At 42.5% G+C, this 5857-nt stretch overlaps 1 protein-coding gene across 1 annotated transcript in view; it reads right to left on the bottom strand.

Moving 5' to 3' along the window:
* LOC131188380 (perilipin-3-like) overlaps window positions 1–4944 on the bottom strand; it is a 29756-nt gene extending 24812 nt beyond the window's left edge. Inside the window, exon 1 of the mRNA XM_058163615.1 lies at window positions 4829–4944. The gene's annotated coding sequence lies outside the window, so the exon portion shown is untranslated. The remainder of the gene's footprint in view (window positions 1–4828) is intronic.
* Window positions 4945–5857: the final 913 nt, after the last annotated feature.

Genomic DNA, 5857 nt, shown 5'->3' on the forward strand with positions numbered 1-5857 from the left:
TCCCTTTTTTGATTTAGCTTTTCTTTCAAATTTTCAGCAAGATTGGTGTGGCCTTAATGGACAAGATGGCTTTAAAAAAGATTTTTTTAAAAAAAGAAAAGAAGTTCCAGCCAATACAAGCAGGCCTCAAATTACAACCACAACTGAGCCCAAAATGTACGTCGTTAAGTGAGAAATTGGTTCCGTGAGATTCGCCCCCATTTTACGGCTTTCCTTGCCACGTTCGTTAAGTGAATCACTGAAGTTCTTAAATTAGTCACACGGTTGTTAGGTGAATCTGGCTTCCCAGTTGACTTCTCGCTTGTCAGTTGGCCGCAAAAGGGACCACATGACCCCAGGACGCTGTAACCGTCATAAATGCGAGTCAGCTGTCAACCATCTGAAGGTAAATGTGATCATGGGGGATGCTACAACAGTCATAAGTGTGAAAAATGGTCCCGAGACATTTTTTGCCGTTGTAATTTTGAATGGTCACTAAATGAACTGTTCTAAGTCAAGGACTACCTGTACAGGTAGCATTAATAGAGGTAGCTGTGAAAATTAGAAAAGTGAACTGTGCATTTATGGGGCTGGCGGTTTTGACCTCACCCAGGAAACCCCAAATGCTCCCAGAAGTTTGGCAGGATTGTTTTCAATTCACAGATTTATTTAAAAAAAAGCTTTTAAAAAGTTTTACAAAAACTTTTATAGCAACAAAATGCATCGGTGGGAACCGATGCTGAACCGTGAAAAATTTAATCATTCAGGAATGAGCAGAAATTTTTAAGTATCTCCCCTGTTGGCATTGCAACCAGGCCACATGGTAAAACTTCATATAATCAGCATTTTTCCAACCCTGGCACATTTAAGAGAGATGGACTTCAACTCCCAGAATTCCACTGCCAGCCTACAGTGACTAGGGAATTCTGGGAATTGAGATCCAACTATTTAGATAATTTATCTGCCATTGTTTGGTTCAGAATTTACAATACACATCATACCCTTGTAAATCTTAATTGTTGTAGTTAAGGAGATTATGATTTTTACCAGTGTATGCTACATATATAGATATATATCATACATCATCATATATCAATATCTATCTATCTATCTATCTATCTATCTATCTATCTATCTATCTATCTATCTATCTATCTATCTATCTATCTATAAATTGGCATATAAATCATGTAAATTGCAGGTCTTCAACTCCCAGAATCCCCCAGCCAGGTAGAGAAAGGCAAACTGTGGCTTGGCGGATTCAGAGCTGTAAACCATCATAGCTAAGGAAATTAAGCCAAGATTTTACAGGTGTATTGTAAATACTGGCCCAAAATTGGCATATAAAATCACCTAAATTGCTGGACTTCAACTCCCAGATTATCCAGTTAGCATGCAAGAGGACGACAAACAATGACTTGGTGGGTTCTGAGTTTTTAGCCATCATAGCTAAGGAAACCAAGCCAAATTTTACAGTGTGTTATATGTATTGCAACTACTCGGTCAAAATTCGCATCTACATCAACTCAATCACAGGACTTCAACTCCCAGAATTCCCCAGCCAGGGTGCATGAGAAAGACAAACTGTGGCTTGGTGGACTCAGAGCTGTAAACCATTATAGCTAAGGAAATTAAGCCAAGATTTTATAGATGTGTTATATGCATTGTAACCACTAGGTCAAAATTCACATCTACATCAACTCAATTACAGGACTTCAACTCCCAGAATTCCCCAGCCAGGGTGCAAGAGAAAGACAAACAGTGGCTTGGTGGATTCCAGCTTGCTAGCCATCATAGCTAAGGAGATTAAACCAACATGGCAGAGCTCAACAAGCCTTTCTCTGGCACCCTGGCTGGGGAATTCTGGGAGTTGAAGTCCACCCTTCTTTAAACTTGCCAAGGTTGGAAAACAGGATGCTAAATTCTCACGGCCCTTCCTTTCCCATCCTAATCTTGAATTATTTTTACATGTGAATGAGTTTCGCCCAAGATTGCTTAAGGCCTCATCCAGCAATGTCAGCGGTATAATTTAAGGATGTCACAATGGGCGTCTGGCGTAACTCAGCAAAAGTCTCACTGAAAGCATTTGATCTTACTGGGATTTGCTATTAGAAGTAATGCATAATATTTTTTTCCCACGTTTGCAACTGAGGCAGCTTATTAGGAGCACAAACTGCACACACTGTTGCTGGTCTATTCTGAAAATCAGGTACAGTAGGGACCAAAATTGTGGAAACCTTTTGGGAAAAGGGTATTTTTGAGGTTTGACGGCTAATACCACCACTTTTTTTTTTTTTTTTTGAGTTTCAAGAGAATCCTATTCCACTGCTGGAACGGCCTGGGAATAGCCCAGCCCTTCCTAACCCAATTGAAAATCTATGGAGCCGACGAAAGAAACTTGTTAGTCAGAAGCGACTCAGCAATAAAACCCAGTGAATAGAAGCCATCATTCAATCTTGATTTCACATGATAACAGCTGCAGAATTAAGAGAGTTGGTTCACTCCATGGGAAGACCTTGTTAGGCACTGTGACTGATGGCATTCCAAACCATCAAAGTTGCTTTATAGCAAGATGGAGGCATCTAAAATTTAACCTACTAAAAGGCATTCAAACTTCTCAACAGAAGCCGCCATATATATATTTATTTCTGAGGTTTTCGCATGTAGGTCTTTGGTTATTCGGGTTTTCTCCCGCGTAAAATTGGAAGTGTCTTGGCGACGTTTCAACGAAGTCTCATTCGTTATCTTCAGGCTTCAGCTTCGTGCTTCTGGGAGCTTCGTGCTTCTTGCTCAAAGCTGGAGCCTGAAGATGACGAATGAGACTTCGTCGAAACGTCGCCAAGACACTTCCAATTTTACACAGGAGAAAACCCGAACCAAAGACCTACATACAAACACCCGTGAAAACCTCAGAAAACAAATACACACACACACATATATATAACCAAATATAACCAAATATAACCGAATAACCAAAGACCTACATATATATATACATACATATATTTGTTTTCTGAGGTTTTAGCATGTAGGTCTTTGGTTATTGGGTTTTCTCAGCGTAAAATTGGAAGTGTCTTGGCAACGTTTCGACGAAGTCTCATTCGTCATCTTCAGGCTTCAGCTTCGTGCTTCTGGGAGCCTGAAGATGACGAATGAGACTTCGTCGAAACGTCGCCAAGACACTTCCAATTTTACGCGGGAGAAAACCCGAATAACCAAAGACCTATATATATATATGACAAAACTAAACCAATTTTGTCTCCTATTGAGCTCATAACGAGTAAACCAGTTTGGCACACAATTAATGTTGCTAATTTCTGGCCAAGATCTGTTTCATTTATACATATTTTAATCTTGTATTTTATATTTTAAATGTATGTCATATACAGTATGCTTTATTTTAATTGTGGCTCTTCGGACACGAATAAACCAACCAACCAACCAGTTTGGCAACCCTAGCAGTTTTAAGATATATAGATTTCAGGATCCAAATGTTATACCAGTGGAAACAGCAGGAGCGAACTACTTTCAGATAGACTACTCTTCCAAAGGAGGCTCTGGAACAGAAATTGCCTTCAGGAAGCTGTGGGAGCTTCACCACTGGAGGCTTTCAAGAAGAGATTGGACTGCCATTTGTCAGAAAAGGTGTAGGCGGGGGTTGGACTAGATGACCTACAAGGTCCCTTCCAACTCTGATAATCTGTAATCTGAAAGCAGCCTGCTTTTAAACGCCTCCTCAGTTCATACGACTGTGATTGCTAGGAGTCAACACCCACTGGAGGACTCGCATCCATCCATTCATGCAGCCACTGCGGCTAACCGATTTAAAAGCAGCAAATTTATTTATTAAAAGTTAAAAAAAAACCAAGATAAGACTCTCTATTTAAATAACTCTTTGCAGGCACCGGCCGAAGCGGTTAAAAAAAAACTGCACGGTTTTAGAACCAGGATAGTGATTAAGTGATTTAAGCCACGAACAGACCACGAATGGACCCGCCCACCGCACTCACGCGTGGAAATCACAGCTGCCGGGGAGGGAGGGAGGGAGGGAGAGAAAGCTGGAGAGAAAGGGAGAAAGAGAGGGAGGGAAAGGGAGAAAGAAAAAGGGGGGAGGAGAAAGAGGGAAAAAGAAGGGAAGAGGAGGACAGAGGGAGAGAAAGGGGGGGAAGGGAACGAGAAGGAAAAACAAGGAGAGAAAGAGGGAGAAAGTAAGTGTAAAAGAGAGCGTGAGGGAGAAAGAAAGATAAAGAGGGCGAAGGAGAAAGAGGGAGAAAGAAAGGGAAGAAAGAGGAGAGTGAGTTAGGGAAAGAAAGAGGGAGAAAGAACTAGAAGGAAAAACAAGGAGAGAAAGAGGGAGAAAGATAAAGAGGGCGAAGGAGAAAGCGGGAGAGAGAAGGGGAAGAAAGGCGAGGGTGAATAAGGGAAAGAAAGAGGGAGAAAGAACGAGAAGGAGAAAGAGGGCGAAGGAGAAAGAGGGAGAAAGAAAGAGAAGAAAGAGGCGAGTGAGTTAGGGAAAGAAAAAGGGAGAAAGAACCAGAAAGAAAAACAAGGAGAGAAAGAGAAAGAGGGAGAAAGAAAGTGTAAAAGAGCGCGTGAGGGAGAAAGAAAGATAAAGACGGCTAAGGAGAAAGAGGGAGAGAGAAGGGGAAGAAAGACGAGAAGGAGAACGAAAGTGTAAAAGAGAGAGAGACGGAGAAAGAGAGTAAGAGTAAGAAAGAGAATAAAAAGAGAGATAGGACGACGGAGAACAGAGAGGAAGGGAACAAGGGAAAGAAAGTGAGGAGAGAGAGAAAAAGAAGGAAGGAGAGAGAGAGAAAAAGAAAGAGAAAGACGCCGTTCTCCAACTTACCCGACCGAAGTAAAAAGACTCACTTTCACCAATGGCGCAACAACCACGCCCCCGCTTCCCAGCTGCGCTCCTTTTATACTCCGGAGTGACTGCCCTTTGTTGCTGGAGGCAATCAGGAGCAAGCAGGCGTCACGTGCACGTCGGAATGTGGGCCGGCTCAGGGGTTGGGGAAGGGAGCCGACCCCTTTTCCCGAAGCCTCTCTCTGTCTTTTTTAAAAAAATCCATCCTGTTTCTGAAAGTGGCGGATCTTACTCCGCTTTCTCGTGTAAACAGCCCCAGAAAGGGGTTAATTCGGAGCAAAGGGCGGGAAAGTTCGAAAGTTGGGGTTTTTTTGGGGGGGGCATCTTTCTCACCCACCGCCCCTCCCCAATTGGGGAGAAAACTGGCTCTTCTTGGGGTACAAAAATGGGGGCCCTCCTTGCTAATCCGGAGTGAATTCGGATTGAAAGATTTGCTCCCTCCCCCCTCCAAAGCTCGGAGCCCTTCCACTTTCTCTTGTTATTATTATTTTTCTTGTGAAAACGTTAGTTTGTTCCAAGGAAGATTAAAATACAAAAGATCAACATATTTTTTTTAAAAAAAAGAAACGAAGAAACAAAACAAAAAAAAGAGATACTTTTGCACTTTTATAGGAAAGGAAAGTCAATTCGGGCACCTCCAGGGATTGGGTTCAGTAACAGAGTTAGAAGGGACCTTGGAGGTCATGTAGTCCAACCCCCTGCTCACGCAAGAGAACTAGGGATTCAAACCGCCAAACCGCCGCCCTTTCTGATTGACAAGCTCAGTGTCTTAGCCACTGAGCCACCTAATCAGGCTCAATTAATTATTAATTAATTAATCAAGTCAATTTGGGCACCTCCAGGGATTGGGTTCAGTAACAGAGTTGGAAGGGACCTTGGAGGTCATGTACTCCAACCCCCTGCTCACCCTGGAGAACTGGCCTAGGGATTCGAACCGCCAAACCACCACCCTTTCTGATTGACAAGCTCAGTGTTTTAGCCACTGACCCACCTAGTCAGGCTCAATTA

The sequence above is a fragment of the Ahaetulla prasina genome, chromosome 1, assembly GCF_028640845.1.
Source record: "Ahaetulla prasina isolate Xishuangbanna chromosome 1, ASM2864084v1, whole genome shotgun sequence".
NCBI classification, from domain to species: Eukaryota; Metazoa; Chordata; class Lepidosauria; order Squamata; family Colubridae; genus Ahaetulla; species Ahaetulla prasina.